Here is a 19523-nt window from a genome sequence, read left to right as displayed (position 1 = left end):
AGTTCTTGATTAACAAGCACTTATTTGCAATCCTGTAAATTTCTTTGCTTTTCATTTTTCAAAATAATAAGAAGAAAGCATGTGCTCTTTTGACAAATTTCATCCTAGGCAGTCAGGACACTTCACAAGTATTAATTAATCTAACACCCCATTTATTTATCAGGAAACTTTAAATGTACTCATGTCATAGGTGGTGTTGTACCATCAGAGTGGTTTGCATTGGTGACCTCAGCCAGTGTACCTGGGATTAATTATTCTGTTCCAAACAGGCCATGGCCAGGTTTGTTCTAATATATTTGCTCAACAAAGACAATATAAATTTGTATTACTAATTATTTAAAGACATACTAAGGGCAAGAAGCTTCCTTGTACATTGTTGGTTGCTCTTTTTTTTTTTTTTTTTTTTTTTTTTTATGAAATTGCTTTCAAGAAAATTAGGGTACAAATTATTTATCATTATATAAGATACCTTGTATTTTAACATGTAAGGGAAAAGTTTTATGAGTTTCTGAAGAGTTATGGTCAAATTAAGTACATCAGAATTTTTCCCAGTTTAGTTTCAAACAGTGATGTTGACTAATTCAATAGTCACTGCTTTAGACAATATCCTTTTATATTGGCTTCAACCAGAGCAGGATGGGATCTATTGCAGTATATCCTCTAGTGAGCAAACCAGCTGTTAACATGTACTTAAACCATGTTTCTTAAGAGTCTCTCTGAAGGGAGGTTGCTTTGAGAGGGTGCTTAAGGTTCAGTGTGTGCTCAGCTACTTTGGTGCACTTCAATATTTTAAAGAATTTAACAGGAACCCAGAAATCAGAACTTGGGTAAATAATTAATTATATTTGAGAAAAGACTCACTCATGTAACCCAGCGCAGGTCAGTAAAAAGTAAAAAAATATTTTTTTTTTTTAGGAACCAAGAAGTACCAAGCATAGTAAAATTTTATGTGATGGACAAAGAATAACCTTGAATCTAGACCATAAAACAAGCTTTTCAGATTCCTGTTACATGGAGCTATCTGGATAATGGATGGAGATAACTATGGAAGGTGAATGAGACTCAAATGTGAAAAACAAGAGCTCAAAATCTTGTCTTAGGAAAATTCTTGTGCAGACTGCATCCTGGTCTGTAAGATTCATGAAATTGTCTGCCTTTCTGTGTTTGTGTTAGAGATGGAAATAGTGTGGAGTCCTGTACATCTGCTCTGGAGCATCCATGACCTGTGCCATGCAGAGTGAGCCAGGCTCTGAATCAGAGGCTGCCTTAAGGTAGCTCTGGCAGGCTGGGAGTCTCCCACGAAATGCAGAATCTCCCACTGATTTAGAAAGGAGAAAACTGCCCTGGATCCTCTCCTGCCGCTGCATGTCTTTCCCTCTTAGCGGCAAACATACCTTAACAAGGCAAGTCAAATTCAACTTCATATCACAAAAAAATTGAAAAGAAAAAGATCAACAAAATTAACTGCTAGAATAAATGAAAGAGAAAGTTGAAAACCACCTATTGGAGAGATGGGGAGTACAAAGATAATTATTTGCTGAAGAAACAGGCCATTTTATAAAAGTGCTCTGATGCGTCTTTGAAACTCCATTTCACATAGAGAGAGCAATCTTGTCTCTCAGCTGGTATAAACTGTCAGGGATACATTGAAGCCAATTTCCTTCAGCTTCTGATCTGCTCCAGAGGTATCATCTACTGCTATCTGTACTGGTATCATCTAGTATCATCTATACTGGCATCGGGATGAAATGTACATGTCTGCATATAGCTTTGTGTCTGGAAAAGACAGAACTGTGCTTAGAAGAGAAAAACAGCAAGTCCAGAATAAAATGGATACCAGTGGCTGAAAAAAATCTGTGTACACAGTAATGCACTGGCTACTATTTAGTTTCTGGTTTTGTTTATTTAGTAAGTAGTGTCTTCAAACTGGATGTTAATTTTATTAGCTTCATTCATAGACTTTTCCTATGCAATACAAGAGCATATCTTCTTACTGAAAGTTGTTGTAATATACCTAATGTACTGCTACTGTTTCATGCACATGGGACACAAAACACAATGCCATCAGGGAAATGGCAGTCAACTGTTATCATTGCACTGGGTTTTGGCAGCAAAAATTGCTATACTTTTCCTCCTTTAGCAATCCAAAAATTTGCAACCAGTTAGTTAGAATGTGAAGGCTAAAGTGGCTGAGGCTTATTTTGAAACATTTTGCCAACTTTCTTATAGAGCTTCACAGACCTCAAAGAGGTTTTGAACAGCTTTTTTCTCTTATGGACAGTACTCACATGAGTATGTGTGTCTGTGTGTGTAATGTATGCATCCATGCCTATTCTCCCTAGGCAGTTTTACAAGACTTCCACCTGTGGATGTTCAGTGATGCCAGCCTGCAGAAATGCAGGCCTGGAGGTGTGGAGTCCAATGATACCAACCACATAACTGCTGCCTGAGATGAGAAATTCCAGTAATTTTCTCTGCTGTTATGGGAAATGTCATATGTAATTCCAGTTTTGACAGGAAATACCTGTAATTGGTATTTGGCTATTGGACACACCTTTTGCTGGAACAAGACACTGTCCCTCAGGCAGTGATTTGATGTTGGCAGCAGTGCTGCTGCCTCAGCTCCTGTGCCAACTCTCAAGTCTGCACAGCTCTGCATGGGAACCATATGGGAGATTGATGTATTAAAAGGAAAAATCCACCCCAGCATCAAAGCCCAGCTTTTTCATTTGGAATCTGTGCTGGATCTATGAATGGCTGAAGAAGTACTTGTACCAGCTTGCTGCTGGGAGAGTCAAGGGGTTGGGACCAAGCACCTGGAGAGGAAGAAGAGGCAGCCTCTTGAGGTGATTCAGCTAATGTAAACTTATCCACTGCCCAGCTCCAGCATAACAGTGTGAACTTGCACCGCTGCTGCTCTGATTCATGTTTGTGTTCAATCCATCAGATTTAAATGACTGCACAATGCACAAGACAAAGGAGAATTTAACCTTTTCTTATGGTCATAACCTGTGAAATACACCATTGGCACTGGAATGCTGGAGCTGCCCTCACACTGCCTCCAAGCATAGTCAAGGTGTGGATGTGCTTAATGCAAAGGTGTCACCGACACTGACTTGCCAATCTATTTGCCTAATGTATACACGACACCATATTTTTAACATTTCTGCCACTATTCAGTGTGTGTAGTGTGTTCTTGTACACATTTTGAAATGGCTGTGTCAGCTATGCATTAGTAGGCAGGCATTTTGATATAATATTTGAGAGACTTGTAAGCACACAAACTCTAAAATCTGGAATTATTTCACCTTGAATAGATTTGGCCTGAAGATGGGTAGAAATCTGAGCTGTACCAGTTGACCATAGCTTGGCTTTAGCTCCAAAGGTACTTGCAGTCACACTCATTCTGGCACTAAGCAACCACTGTTGCTGCACCTGTGATACAAGAGCAAGATGTGTATACGTGCTTCTTTAGTGTGATCTGACTCTTTAACAGGAAGGTTATAACTGGGAAGCAATTTTCACTAGGAAAATGGTGTTGAAAGTTTGATTCTTAAACTCCCGTCTTCTGAAAAAGAAGTTAATCATATTCTGATATCAGAATAACTGTGTTATTCCTTTGTATTTTATTTCAGGAAGTCCACAGTAGTGCTGTGGAAGTGGAAGAGTATTATTTTACATAGCATGAAGATTTAATTTCGAGATGTATGCTGACAGCCTATGTTACTCCTTCTGTCACCACAGAACGTAGTAATTAAGTTTGAAAAATCTCAAATACCCTTTTAACTTGATCTTTAGAGCAGATGAAAATACTTTTACAGTTGGAAATCCACTTTCTTTGCTTGTGCAGAGATAGTAGAGGGCTGCCTGTCTTACAGCTTTGTCCTAGTACTCCTAATGGCTCTAAAGTGGATATTTAATTTTTTCATTAACACAGGCTTAAACAATGAAGTCCATACACATTTTTTATTCCAGCAGGGTTATCTCTAAAGATTTTTCCCCCTGAATAAGAATGATTAAATATGTCAAGAATAAGATCTATAGTTTTTTAGTGACGAAAATGCGCTCAATATTGTTAAGTGTGTTTCTCTCTCAGGCATTTAAAATGTTTTATATACTAGTGTCTGCAGACTAACTCAAAAAGCTCCACATTTTGTTGTGCAAAACTCTTTCATATTTTCTCTAAGATCATAGCAATAACCACAATTTCAGGATAGGATTAGTAAACCTTTGTTAACGAGTGACCCTTTCTTTCTAATTTCTTTTCTTTTCCAGGTCCTACAATGATGCAGAAATTCCTTTTTTGTAATTGTGAAATTAAACTATTGCAAAGGCAAGGAAATACAAGCTGAAATGTACAACCCATTGAATCACCAAAAGGAAACCTCCTATGGAAATGCAGCTCAGAAATTATAAACCTATTGGTTTATCTCATGTGAAGTTCACTTATCAAAGGATATCCAACACTGTGCTAAGTAATATGCTTGAAAAAAAGATCCCTAAAACACTGAAATGTCCTTGTTACCATCTTTTAGGTTGTAGGGAAGATGTCCATCACAGCTCTGAGGCAGCTCTGGAGCAGGTTTTCCTTGGCTCCTGAGACAAAGATTGTGGTACCCAGGACTGCAGAAGTATGTGGGATCTGCCATTCTGCCTGATCCTTCTCCCCCATCAATGATCCCCAGCTCAGCTTGGTGTTCCACTGCCCCAGATTCTGCCTTCAGGTGACCAAGAGAGGTCAGAAGGGCAGATGCAGTGAAGATCTGAGTACCTCAGCCTCAGGATGCAGAGAACACAAAGGCAGATCCACTTTGGACCTGACTTCTGAGTTGGATCTGCTTTGAGCAGGAGACTGGACAAGATGACCCCCAAATGCCCCTTTCCAACCTAGGTCGTTTATGTTTTTGTGTTTTTAGTAAAAAATTCCCCAAAAAACCAATCCAATACCCATTCCTCCCCACCCCCAAAAAAACCCAACCTACTTTGTAGTGAGATTAATTTGAAAAGCATTTAGCACCTCTTTCTATTTATTGAATGCTCTTAAACATTTAAAAGAAATTTCAGAGCATTTTTACCGTTCAGTCCTTCAGCCTTGAATTGATGGTGAATATTTCTCTTCTGGTTTGTCCTCTGACAATATTCCTATTGTATTGTATTGGAAATCAGCTCCTGATGTCAGAATAAAATAAAATATTGTAAAACCATAACAAATATATATATCCTTAAGCAAGACCACAGTGCTCCTTAGTCACCTTTGTAATTTTAAAGCCTTTTTTTCTTTCTGTTATGCCATTAGCCAAATATATGTGATGGAGAAAAAACACACGGAACTGCCGCAATCCAAGAATTAATTGTTTCAATGAACTAGCACTAACATTAAAGAGGTGATTCCCCTGTAACAGAGATACAGCAAGTACTCAGTAGAAGATATATATAATGGCAACAAGTGTGTGACAAATAATCAAAGAAATGGAATTGTTTGCAAAGTAATCGTACATTTAATGAGATAAATCCAGTTCAGAAACAAAAGGAATTGTTCTGATTTGTCCTTTGAATTGTAGTTTAATAATAGAGACAAAAATGGCTGAACAAAGGAAGCAACCTATCAGTCAAATTGTGATACCTTCACTTTCAAAAAGCATTTTGTTTCACAAATAGCTCTATTAATTTGGTATAACAGATAGGACAGTATCATAGTTCAGTCATGCAGCCTTGAGATTGTAGGAGAGGACCTGAGGCAAGATTGTCTTTAGTATCACAATTTTTTTCAATTGATAAATTGGAAAGAAACACTGCCTGCTCTCAACAGAAACACTGAGGAGAGCAGGATGTTACATTTTATTGTGTATCCTGCCTTTTAGTCATCTCAATACTACTTTTAAAAACTTGCAGTGTTTTCTGCAGGCTTTGTGTGAACAGAAAATAGTCACAGACATTCTCTTGCTTGCTGAAAATTTATATCAAGCACTTCTACAATATAGTCTAGACAGGAAATTGCCAAGTCCTTCAGCGGAAAATTGATTAGGTAATTCATTGCATCGGTCATCCCAGACACTCCATCTTTGAAAATTTGTTTTCTGTGTCTGATAAAGGCAAGATCTAGAGATCTTCTTATTAAATGAGTCATCGTAGGCTGGGCATTTTAGACATGTTTTCTTAGGACAGTGATTCTTCTCTGTGGCTAAGCCAATTGAAGGAAAACATTAAACTTGCCTGATGCTTATCTGTAGGGCGCTAAGAATAAGCTTCCTAAAGGGAACTTTTAGAATTCTGTTTCTCTTCAGCTCTCAGTCAATGGCTTTTGTTTGTGTCTAAAATGTTTGCACTCCCTCAAGAGAATGCTTTCAGTAGAATCTGAGTCTCCCCGAGGTATTTTCATTTCACAGCTATCTATTGATTTTCATTTAAGTGTGTAGATCGCAGCATACACTTTGGCTGTGTGCTGCAGCTCAGAAAAATTCTTGCTTACATGACACATTCTGTTTCTGATGTATTAATTGTTGCCTGTTAATCACAATTACCTGACTTTAAGCATTTGCAATTAGCATGTGACATAGTTGAACCTAAAAATGTGCTCCACAGATTCCAGCCAACAGAAAATAAAAAAGTAAAAGAGTAAAGAAATGCAGTAATTTATACCAAATTAAGAGCAGGAAATTTTCAGAGGGCAGGGAAGAATGAGCAGAAAATAAACTAAATTATTGTGAATACATGACATGTCAAAAAAGGAAAACAACTAATTAAATGATCTTTAAAAAGTAGTAAAGAAATACAATAAAAGATATAATAATGTGTTGGTGGGGAGGTTAAAGATTTTTTTAAAAAATTATATACAAAAAGGACTTCTCTGCTTTTTTCATCTGTGTCGTTTTACAGTCTTGATTTGGACAGAAAATGAGCAAAAGAAGTGCTGAAAGAAGTAAGAAAATACCTTTCAAAAAACTGAAGGGTGTCCAAGCAAGGGAAAGGGAAGAAAACCTGAAAACTGTCAAATTAAACATAGTGACACAGATCACAGGCCGCCAATTTATGTTTTAGGGACAATTTGCTGAATGCATAAAACTAAAAGAAAACTCTTCCTCAAAGCCCTGCGGCATGGGGATCCTGCCTTGGAGTCATTAAGGTCAATTGACATATCAATGAGAGGAAGAGTTACAGCAGAAAATCCAAAGCGACTCTTGACTCTTGCACGTTTCCTCAGCTGGGAAGATCTAAGGAATTCATGCTCCAGAAGTCACCTTTACTAGGACGAGTCTGAAGATCTCTTTTAAACTGAACTGTCTGTGGAAGAGGTTGTAAAACAAATTGTGGTGGTTTAACCCCAGCTGGCAAGTCAGTACTACACTTTCCCCCAGGGAGCAAACTGCCAGGACCATATGGTATTTACCCAGGAGATCTAAAGGAAATTGAGGATGAAATATAGCTGGACTACTATCTTCCTGAAAACTGCCTCTATACAAAAGATACAGAAGATGGCGACTCTGACAATAACTTTTTGTAATCATTTCAGTCAGGGATTTTGAGTCTGCAGACCAGATATTCTCAAAGGAGTAATAAGTAATTTTGCTGAAAACACTAAATTGTGTGGAGCCATAGAATCCCTTGAAGGCATAAAGACCCTGACAGGGTTTAGGAAGCATTTGGACAACGCCTTCAGAAAGATGGTATGACTCTTGGAGTGTTCTGTGCAAGGCCAGGAGTTGGATTCCATGACCCTGATGGGTCCCTTCCAACTCAGAGTATTTTATGATTCTATCATTCTATGGTTTTAATTTCTGGGAAGTAACACACAATGTGGGAAAAATAATCCTAACTTATCTGCAGGGTCATAAACTCTATACTTCTGGCTGCAACTCAACAAAAAACAGTCTTGGATATGTAGCATAATTCTGTGAAAATGTCAGTTTTATGTTCAGTAAAAGTCAAAGGAGCAAGTATTTTAGGTATTACAATTTTTAGGAATTACACTTGTTCTTCAGCATATGATCCCTTTCGTAAAACACATGCTAAAAGTATCTTTGTTTTTTTGTTTTCATTTGTTTTGATAAACATATTGCCTCCATTTCCAAGTTGCTTGTTTTGATATGTCCTTGGGCCTCCACAGCAGGAGCAATGCTACCAATAAAAGAGCAGAAAATGATTACAACACAAATAGAGAACAAAACAGCATGTCACATTATGTCCAGTTTTAAAATACCATGTTACATTTCTGGTCTTCCCTCCAATCTCTCATGCCCATAAGGGACAAGGCAGAGCTAGGAAAAGGTTCAAGGAAGGACAATAGCAGTGATCAGAGATTGAATAGCTTCCATAAGTGGAGCAACAAAATTGTTTAGGAATGTTCAGTCCAGGAGAAGCAACTTAATTTTGTACAATCATCATGGCCTGAACAAGAGAGTCAATAATATTATTTTTCTGCTACAAAAGCAAGTGAGAGTTCAAGTGATATTTTTGAAAGATAGGTTGAAAATTAACAAAATTAGTTATACTGAAGAACTCTTTCCCACAGGAAATTTCAATATTAAAATTGTACAGCTGCTCAGAAAGCTAATTAACAGAAGAAAAATTCACCAGATAATACACAAATAAAGATAATATCTCTCCTTTAGGATTTTGCTGAACCACTAACCACTGGAGATTGCAAAAGTATTGTGGAGAAGTGTTGGCATATTCTGGCTTTGTTTTTACACCATTACCAAGATATCTGTATTTGGTCACTGACAGAAGTGTTACACTTCTGGATGGACTTTTGATCTTATGCTGTAAGCTATAGTTACAGCCTCTCATTTGCTTGGAAATGTCTCATATAAAAATATAAGGGCTATCAAGGTTAATTTCTGATGTCTCTTGTGGCTGTTTATGTGTGCAGACTCCAGTCAGAATCTACCTTCTGTTTGTCTTAGGCTTAAATGTGGCTAGGTTTTAGGAAGGAAGTGGAATGGTTACTACTACTATTTGGTCACCCAAGAATAGAAACTACTTCATCAGATCTTGAGGAAAAAAGAAAAAAAAAATGTTGGTCTGTAATGAATTTCTAAAAAATGATTTGTAATAAATGCACATAACAATGTGCCTCTGAGGAAGTTGTGTGTGAAATTCTGTGTAATCAGGATAGTGAAAAGATAAAATACTCCAAAATATCCTAAAGGAATCATTTGAGTCAGAGTGAAAAATAAAATGAAGTGAAATTTTTTAAAGCTTTTCTGTAGTTGCCTTATTTTTCAACATACAGCAAAATTAGGTCTCCTTTAATTCTTAATAACTGTAAATATTGCACAGTTATGAATTCCAACAGAAAATTGATTTATCTGTGCAACCCTGTTGCCAAATTAGACTTTTTAATTGGAAAGAGGGTCTCATGTCTTCAGCGTGGCTTCCACAATTTTTGATGAAGGTAGTAGGAATAAAATATTCCTTTATAGTTTGCACTTTGCTGATGAGTGTTTGACCTTCATGAAAACCCTCACTTTTTAAGGTTAAAATGCATGCAAGCTTTTATCTTCTGCTGGTTGCCGAAGACCTTAGAGGAATTAATTAAATGCTTTCTTGGTTTCTAGAATCAACATTCAAACAAACAAAAAGCTTAACATAAATGGAAACTTTGCTAGGAGCCACAAATTCCTAAGAATCAAATAGTTGGAGTCTGATGTCACTTTTTTTCCTTTGGAGACAATCATTTTTTTAAAAAATACCCTTTGCATTGACCAGTGGGTAGGGACCTATACATGCAGTTTAAAATCATGACATTTTAGGCAGAATGAATATCTGAATGAATAGAATATCTGGGCAGGAAACAGAAAGACAAGGTTTCTTTCTCAATCTTGGGCAAATCACAGGCCAGTCTCTCACTCGCCTGTTCCTCTCTTTTTATTTGTCTGCCAGTTTTGTATTTATGCCAGCACATGTATCTTACTGGTAATGTAACTCCTTCTCTGCACTTGGAAATTTCCTGATAATTATCAGGATGCAGTAGCTCTAAATTAATGTAATAATCAATATCAATTGGCTGGACCTCACTAGTTCAGAAACATTTTACCTAGCTATGAGACACAAGCTCAGAGTTCTGTGGCTTTGTTAGCCATTTTAACATCAAAAAGTTTTGAATATTTCATTGTAGTTTAAGCATAGTTTGTGGCTGTAAAGATCAGTGTGATAACAGGGAGAAAATTTTCCTTTCTATTTGTTGGATTTTCAAGTTGCTTATAAAGATGAAGAATTCTATAGAAATTTATTTGCACTGGCAACAAGATAAGAGAGAAGATCCTGCTACTGACCAAAGTGTATGAGACCTTACTTGCCAATCTAACAGTCGTTCTCTGTTGGTATGATTGGATTATTTCATTGGATTATTTCCCAGATGGGCATTAATGTGTTTGTAGGGCACATTCAGTTAAAGGGTCAATGTTTATTAAAGCTGCAAATATTGCATTTGCTTCAAGAATGTAATTAAAACAGCAGATTGCTCTCTGTTTTGCCTTTCTTGTAGTAGGCTGCATCATAAAACAGCCCTGGATGATTTTGTCAACTGTTTTCGTCAAGAGCTTTAAAGGAGAATATAGTACAGGCTTCTTATATGAAACGAAATGTAATAGTGTTTTTCCATAAGGCTAAGGTTTTCAAAGATTATGATTTATACTGTAGTCAGGGAAACTCCATATTTTATCAAAGACCTCTGTCTTGGTTTATGGATTTGTTGTACCTATCTCCCTCCAGAGCTTTCTGTTTCAGCTATTTAATTTGGGAGAGAAATCTTCAATAAAATAAATATAACTTAAGTCTATTATTTCTAAATAGATGATGCTGTACATATCCATTCTTGCATAAAAGCAAGATTCTGACCATATTGTGATTGAATCATATCTTTAAATGTGGTCAATATTAGTAATTCTCATTTACAACTTCCTCTCCCTACGACAGCAATGATATCTGTCTTCAGGAACATATAAAATTATTTTTTGTTAACCAATTTTGTTTTATCCAATTTTAATCTGTGCTTTATCTTATACATTCTAGGATTATTTCAGTTCAATGGTAAATGAAACTGTGAGTTTTATATATAATATATTATGTATTAGAAATTATCGACTGATATAAAGAAATTTTTTATCAGTAGTTTTAATAACATTAAGCAGTAAAATACAGTGGTCCCAGGCATTAAAATGCTTCTTTCAGTGCTCCAAAACACTATTCTATCACATAAAGTAAGTATTCAAGAGCTTTGCTTCCTTTATTCTTCCTTTAAAATAAAGTCTCAGAACCACATCCCCAGGTTGAGTCCAGAAGAAATTGCAGACCTGAAAAATGAAGTCAGAAAGACTTCTTGTTTTCCAAAGTAACCTTTTGACCATATGTCATTAAGAAGCTGGATCTCTTCTAAGACCTCTTCCAATTATACTGGCTTAGTGCTATTCCAGGAGCTTACCACGTCCAATCACCCTAAAAGAATGCTAATCAGGCCTTAGGCTAAAATGCTGCATTGAAGGAAAAGCTGAACAGCAAGTAAGGTGTTGCATTTGCTTCAGTTGAGGGTCTTGTCAAATAAACACATTTGCAATTTCTGGAGTTAAAATAGAAGTGTCATTTAAAATCAAGGTTATCCTTCTGTTCCCCGGGTCATAAACAGGTTAGGCCTGCAAGGTCTTGGACTGTAGCCCTGAGATATAATTGAGGTGTTGGATCTTTAAGTTAAGCCTGGATGGAAAACAGCAGGGATAATGCTTTGCATTAGACATTTATTTAAGAAGTGTCCTTCAGAGCTGCTCATATTGTCCATCCTAGAAGTATAAGACGTCTTTAGGACTTCTGATCCAGCCCTTCTCACTTTGCGATCTGTGGGCTTAACAACTCTCAAAACTCCTGCAGTTTGTATCCTCTTGTCCTGTTTGGTGTTGCTCCAGGGCTCTGAAAACAGTTGTGTTTGTACTCCAGACCCAGCTGATAAAATATACTCTAGCCTGGAGCACACTGTATGGCTGCCTTATGGCAAGGCCAATAATAAGACTTCCATGACGTTGATTTTTAAAATTTTTATTTGGTTGGCAAACCGATTTTGAGAGCACAATGCTTAACTGATTTGAATTGATATTTTGGGGCCTGATGGTCTCACGTTTCATACACAGAGTCACTGTGACACGCAAACTATCAAGCTCAGATTTGGTTTACTCACAGTAAGTAAAGCATATATATTTTATTTGGTTGTACCTTGTTTTGCATGACTTCCATTTCTAGAGTATTGTGGTTGGCCCCACAACAGCAAGCTGTGTGGCTGATACAATTAGGAAGACTATGGGAGGACTTTTTTTCCCTTTTTTTTTTTTTTTTTTTTTTTTTTTTTTTTTTTTTTTTTAAATTTAAATGACCACCCATGTTAGCCAGCCCGTGAGTTTAGATACCTGTTTGTGGATTACCATGTAAAAGCAGCACATTGAACCCAGCACCATCAATTTAGGACAGGAAGCTGCCTGCTTATATTTCCCTTGCCCTGGCTGCTATATCAGGCCAAGAGCAGCCTGCAGAGGTTTAAGGAAGTTTAAGGTTTCTCTCCTAAAAGGTGTTGAAAACATACAGAAGTGAGTTGATTGTGATGTGCAAGTTAGAGAGGCAGAGACAAAGAGCACAAGTGGAAAATGAGGATCTATTCAAGAACAGGCAGACACCACACTGGGCCTTAACTGTGAGGGGAAAGCCTTTTTCTGGGTACAAGGGGAAACAGTGACACAGTAAGGCTCTGACTGCGAGTCCTAAGGGACTGAGGGTGAGACTGAAGAAAGGGGAAATGTGTTTATAAATCATCTGTTTCTGATCTGTTTCACTATGTTCCTTTGGAAGTTGTTTGCAAGTTTGTTGATCCACTTTGATTTTAGCTTGTTTTACATGGGCTTACATTTAAAATGTGACCCATTTCAGATTCCTCTCAGACCATTCGTAGCAAAACTTTCTCCTGAAGTGTGATTAGCAAGTCTGTACCAATGAGATTAGTGTTGTCTAATAAAACTGATAACGTACCCTATGTTCCCATCTGACGTCTCAGCTGGCAAGGCATTCCTCTCTCTAGCCGTCACTCCTAGGATTAATTAACAGCTGATTAAATCTCAGGAAAGCCCTTGTATCCTATGGATCAGGTGGCAGCCATGCTCTGTGCAAGAAGGTGTGGGAGTGGGTATTTTCTGCTGATAGAGGGTTAGGCCTTTGCAACTGTGCAAGTTGTCAGCAGTAGTAGCACCAGAGATGCAAGCCACAGATGGCAAAAGGGGGATGCAGCTGTCTGCAGGAGGCTTAATATCCCTGAAGCAGCTGCACTGGGAATTTGCTAGATGTAGCATGGCTTATGTATGCTGAGTGCTCTCCTTAATCCTTCTGCCTTCACCCAATATTTGTTCATTACATTATTATTGCACATTATTTTCATTGCTAGAGTGCTAACAATATGGTCACCTGTTGACTTAGCTCTACATCCCTTGTTCTCTGGGCTCCTGGCCTAAGGAAGGCTACATTCAGCATTCATTGCTAATTATTACTTTTCTTGGGTTTTTTGTTTTGTTTTCGCTTTGTTTCCCACCCTGAGTAGGAACATTTTTATGGCTGTCAAGAGCCTTGTTTAGGAAGAGTAGATAGCATTGTAGATGGTAGCCCATGACACAAGAGCACTAATTATTGAACACAGTTCCTTTTGTATTGATCATCAAAGCAAAAAGATCAGGGCAAAAGATAACCTTGATGAAATCCTTAAATTTTAGCTATGATTTAAATTATGTTCAATTTCACACATAGTGAAATTAAGATTAATCTTATACCTTTCAGTTTAATTTGTTATTTTTAATTTAATTTAATAAATCCTTGGTTTCTTACAATTCTTTGTGCCATCATTAGGACTTTATCTTAGCATATGGTAAAACTCCTTTTAATGTAGGAGCAAAACCTTTGCTTTGAAACATCCATGCAGAATTTGGATCAGTAGTCATGTTGCATCCAAAGGCAGCATCCTCATCATGTTACATCCTGATCTCTTGCTGACCCATTACATACTCTCTGGAGGGAATTGGATCTTGCTTCAACACATTGCTGATTTTGGGGGAATTGTCTAAATAGGTCCCATTGTGAGTGTGAAGGAGCTCACAACGATACTTTATTTTATATGCTGGTACAATTTGCCATTTTACACGTTGAGTCACCTGAGGAGCAACAGGGGTACAGTACAATCAATGATTTCTCAGTGTTAGCTTTCCCAACTCCCACCTCACTGGTGTTTGCTACCAGACAAGTAAATCAATCTAAGCCATTTGCAGACAGGGATTTCTGTGGAGATATTAGCTTTGTTTCTGGCACAAAGTGCGAAAGAGCCTCTGTGGTGGTGATTGTGAAACATTTTTTACCCATTTTAAGAATTTTTCTTTCCACTGGTTTTGGGGCTGCAAGGCACTAACTGCCTAGAAGCAGCATACCTCTGAATCATTGCTGTAGGAGAGATCAAGAAGAGGAATAAATAAAGACACACAGAGAAAAAAGAATTTGTTTATAATACTACCTATTTAACATGTTTTCAAATTCCTTTGGGTAACAGAAAACAATAAACACAGAGATAATTCCACACAAATGAGGATGATTTTGTTTTAAATGTTTTGAATTCATAAGAGGTTTAGGGAAGTGAAAGAAAGGAAAACTGTTCACACAGAGAATTTATTGACTTATATTAATTGAAATACTTTGAATTACTGCTTGTGCAAAACTGTAGGAAATGTTTATGGACTATATTAAATCATACATTAAATGAATTCTCACACTTCACCTTCCCCTTCTCTCCTTCTGAGTTTTTTAATTTCTATGATGATTTTCCTTTTTACTTCTTCTCCAACTTTTGCCAGTTTTCAGTTTTCCTCTTCCAGTCCCTCACCACATTTTCCCGTCATCTCCCCTTTTGCTTTTTGTGTTGCATTTATTCTGCCTTTAATTCCTCTCCCATGTGCTGCACCCCTTTATATATAATTATTTAGCTATTTAATTTTATATTTCTATCTTGTAAGAAGAAAAACCTGAGAAAGACAGCTTTCAGTTAAGTATTTATGCTGCAAAATGGGCGGCTTGCTGTGCTATATACCTTCATGTAATCCTGACACAAACTGATTCAGGAGATAAAATAAAGGATGAATAAGAGAAAAAAAAAAAAGGAATGTTGACTGTCAGGATCACCATGATGGCATGGTACAATAACAAGCATTAACCTAGAGATTCCTTAGGATTCCCTTTTGGTTTCATCTCTGCTCTGAGAATACATTTCAAAACTGTAAAATTAAGATCTTGGAACTCCCACCCCTCTAAGAGGCAGTGTGAAGACAAATATATTAGACATCTGAGGGCTGACCACATAAAGGTAATGATTCTGGGGAAAAATGAAGGGCAGTTAACTTCAGTGTGTCAACAGCTTGATAAATACTTGTGCTGAGAACAAAAATATTAAATGGATTTTAAACTGGGTATTTTTATATTCATTGTAAGCAACTAAACAACACAATAAAATTTCCAACGTTTTATATCATATATGAACCCTTAGGACAATTAAATCTCACAATACTATAAAAATATTTTTAGAAATATTTCTTTTTCTACTTCATTTTAGAAGATGAATATTTTCTAAGGCCAATATATCATTCAGATAATTATTAATAATGCAGAAGAACTGGATAAATGATTTCTAGAAATCAGCTATCAATTTTTAAAATACAGTAGTTCTGAAAAGAAGTACAGAAAATTGTAACTTGACTTAATGAAGCATTTGCAGGGCATCTTATTTGTTCCATTTTTATACAATCACTTTTTTCTGAGTAACCATTTACTGTGACATGCATTTTATCCATGTTGTTCAGAATTCACAAAAAAATAAAGTGAGCAATCAAGGATGAAGAGTTAATGAAATAGTGTTACCCTCAAGATTTTTTTTCAGTAGCTGTTCTGACATCTCTGTAACATTTTAGTAGCATCAGCAGGAAAAATATTTATCTCACTGCTGGAAAAAAAGAGATGGAAAAGAAACTACAGTAATGAAGTAAAGCGGTGACCAAACTTTTGTGTAAAAGTAAATTAAGTATTGTTAATGGACTGCAGGGGTTAGAACATTGTTCCACTTAAGTAAATTTTTTTCTCCCACTGACTCAGTAGAGTGAGGTTTTCAGTCTAATTTCACATTTAAGATTTGAAAAGCCTTCATGAATAAATACTTCAAGTTTCTTATATAACTTAGCTGAGCTTATGTTTTAATTTTAGGGTAATCTGCATTACTTAATGCAGATTGACTTAAATCTGCATTACTACTGTCAGAAGTAGGAATACAATTTTTGGTGATCCCTACAAAATGGGAGAAGCATTTTGGGCAATGCTTGTGTTATTGCTGCTGAAAGAAATAAGGTTCCTTTATTCATCCTTCTACTGGCAGAAGAAATGAAGCAAAAGTGTTCGAAAATGCTTTATTACAGCACACAATATTTTCCATAGCATTTTCTTCATGTTCACTACTGTCAGTTTTTTGCTTTCAGAATTAATTTTGATAAAGCACTATCATATTACAATGCTTAATCCAGGAGTGCCCAAAATAATACATTAATATTTAGTCAATATTTTACTTTCCTAGCTTCGGTGATTCTAATGATTGGTAGTATAAATTTAGTGACAAAAATTCCAAGTAGTCATTACTTAGATGAATACAGATTCTTTTGGTTCATAATTTATGGTAACACAACCTTTCCAGGTTCTCTAAACATATCCTATAAATTCTATTTTAATGTCTAATATAGAAAGTTGCAAGTGTTTTACGTATCCTTTTAATAGAACTTTGCCACTGGAAAGTGTTCAGAAATAAGTTTGTATCTAAAAATATGCAATTGTGTGCTTTAGGAAATGAAATCCAGTGAGTTAGCCTTACATCATGAATGTTTTTCTTTATCATGTGCTGAACATAGTCTGTAGGGTGTGTATATGCATCTCTACCTTTCCAGGTTGGGAGGTTCACTTAATCTTGACCCCAGAAGACAGTTTCTCATCAAGATGTCTGGGCATGGCTTTAAAGCAAGGCTCATACATGTTCTGTGTCCCACAACAATGGCACACTTCAAAATTGCTGAGTGTTGGCCACAAAAAGTCTTGAACTATGCTTTCCCTCTTAATCTAGTGCCTTTTCTAAGAGACTTCTTGAGGTCTTGCACCTGGATGACTTTCACTTTTGTGCATTTACAGTTGTATTGACTTGTTAACCATAGCCCTTGCTGTTTCCCTGATGTTAACAGAAATTACATAAATTATTAAATAAGAACAATAACAGGACATATTTTATAAAGTGGGAAACATTTATCCTTGTAGGAAAGATCTTACATAAGAGGGAGCATGTTAAGTGGGGATTGATCGTCTTTGGCTGGAAAGGACTGGGCACTGAGTCCTTGAAAAGGCTAAAAGAAGAATGTACAACTAAAACAAATTTTGAATCACAGTGATGAGCTAGGGAATTCCTAAAACTGCCACAAAATAAATTGCTTATCTTGGTTTTCAAGCTTTCCCCAACAGCAAATGCACTGAGGCAATCCCAAGGTTTTCCAGAGTTAGAGACAAAACACATTAAATAAAAGTACAAGATTGGAAAAGAGATTTTAATCTCTTTTTTTTTTTTTTTTTTTTTTTTTTTTTTTTTTTTTTTTTTTTTTTTTTTTTTTTTTTCTGGGAGTTCCTAAGCAAAGTAACTGAAAAAAAGTTTTACAAAACTCTTTGGACAGCCTCTTTCTGTCCTCAGAGATTTATACAGGATAAACAGAACAAATACTGTTCCTACATGTTTGTTTATCTATGAAACTTCTCCAGACAAAAAGTAATGAAATCCTTTGATTATTATCATCCAAGTAATACTATCTTTCTGACTATGTTGTAGCAGTAATAATAAGCTTTCAACTCTTTCAAAGAACAATGTGTTTTTGGCATTCTACATAAAGATAAAAGGTTTCCTATTTGTTCCAGCACAAATTTTAATGCCATTCAAATTGTTGTGGATCTGAGTGCAGAATTTGACCCATTGCAGAAGGAAGTAATAAAATTCCGAGATACTAGTTATTTCCAGTTTTCTTGATAATGTTGTAGTAATGCAATTAATCTGTTTTCACTATTACATATGACAGGTGTACACTAGCAGACAAGGAAGGAACAGGGTGGCATAAAAGGCTTCCTAGAGCTCCTCTCTTTAGTTTAGTTGCATGTTTTTTATCATTCAGCATATCAGCCTTGAGAGACAACTGTTGCTTATGCAGGACAGAGGCATTAATGCTGAGAAACTACATAGCAAAAATAGCTCAGTTAGGCAGAAACTGCTGGACTCTTTGTCACCCAGTCTAACACTGATGTTCAAAGACTTTTCCATATGACGCAGTACAAGGTTGTGTGAAATTGTTCATAACAAAATGCACACTTCCTTCTCTGAAATAATTACTTTAATTATGTGTTATAACAGAGATTTAGTACAATAAAATAATATGTATTCATTAGAGCACTCTGATTATATTGCTTCTTGTCATAATGTTTTATCACTAATGTGAAATACATTGCAATGCTGATCTTTTTATTAAGCCAATATCTTTTAAAGTTAAAGATCTACCAAATTGTACAGGAAGTTAACTGTGTGTCTGTTTATTGAACTTGATTTACCCCATTTCGCTTTTAATAGAATCAGATAGAATACACAGATCAAAGAAATTTCCTTCCTAAGAGGGAAAGTGAACTGCATGTTAACTTTTTCATGCTACCATCAAGACTTCTAGTAACCCACCCCAAAGAATAGCTGCATTGCAGAGACATGAATCTTAGGAGTTAGACTTGCAGAAGAGCTGCAGTCACTGGCTATAGCTTATTTCAGAAAAAAATTCTCTTTTCCATGACTTTGAACTGTTTGAATGCCCCTTTTACTCTGACTGTATTCCTGTTTGAAGTCATGATAAAAGCAGATTTTCGAAGCTGTTCTAAACTGAGCTCTCTTTTTGCCTATTCATTTAAAAACAAATAGTAGAATTTGTCTTACATAAAAACCAAAATTCACTGATTTGTTCTGTTCACATGTTGAATTGCAGTCTGCCAATGAGGTGAAATAATATTTCATCTATTTTCAATTATAGGTCTAATAATAGAATTCTGTGATTCTGTGATCTCTCTCACTCACATCCTGTAAGCTAGTTTTGATAGCTTGGAGACTGAACAGTATCTAACCTTAAGAAGAATTCTGGTTAAATTGATGAAATCACTTGCAGTAGTAATTTCAGGATGTGCATGACATGTATGACTAAAACCACGTAGGATTGCTTACAATTATTTTCATGTTAAACTATCTCCAACATATTTCTTTTCAATATATTAGAGAGGCCTAATTTTGTAGTTTTTGGCTATGAATATTATTTTCCAGTTTGCTTAGAGATACATAATTTTCCAGTTAAAGACTTGAATCTGCAAACATTTAAGCATATGCTTAATTCTACTTAGTGACAAAATCTCATATATACTGACTA

Source organism: Zosterops lateralis, assembly GCF_965231275.1.
Source record: "Zosterops lateralis genome assembly, chromosome: 3".
NCBI lineage: Eukaryota > Metazoa > Chordata > Aves > Passeriformes > Zosteropidae > Zosterops > Zosterops lateralis.
Note: the sequence above shows the minus strand (reverse complement) of the source record.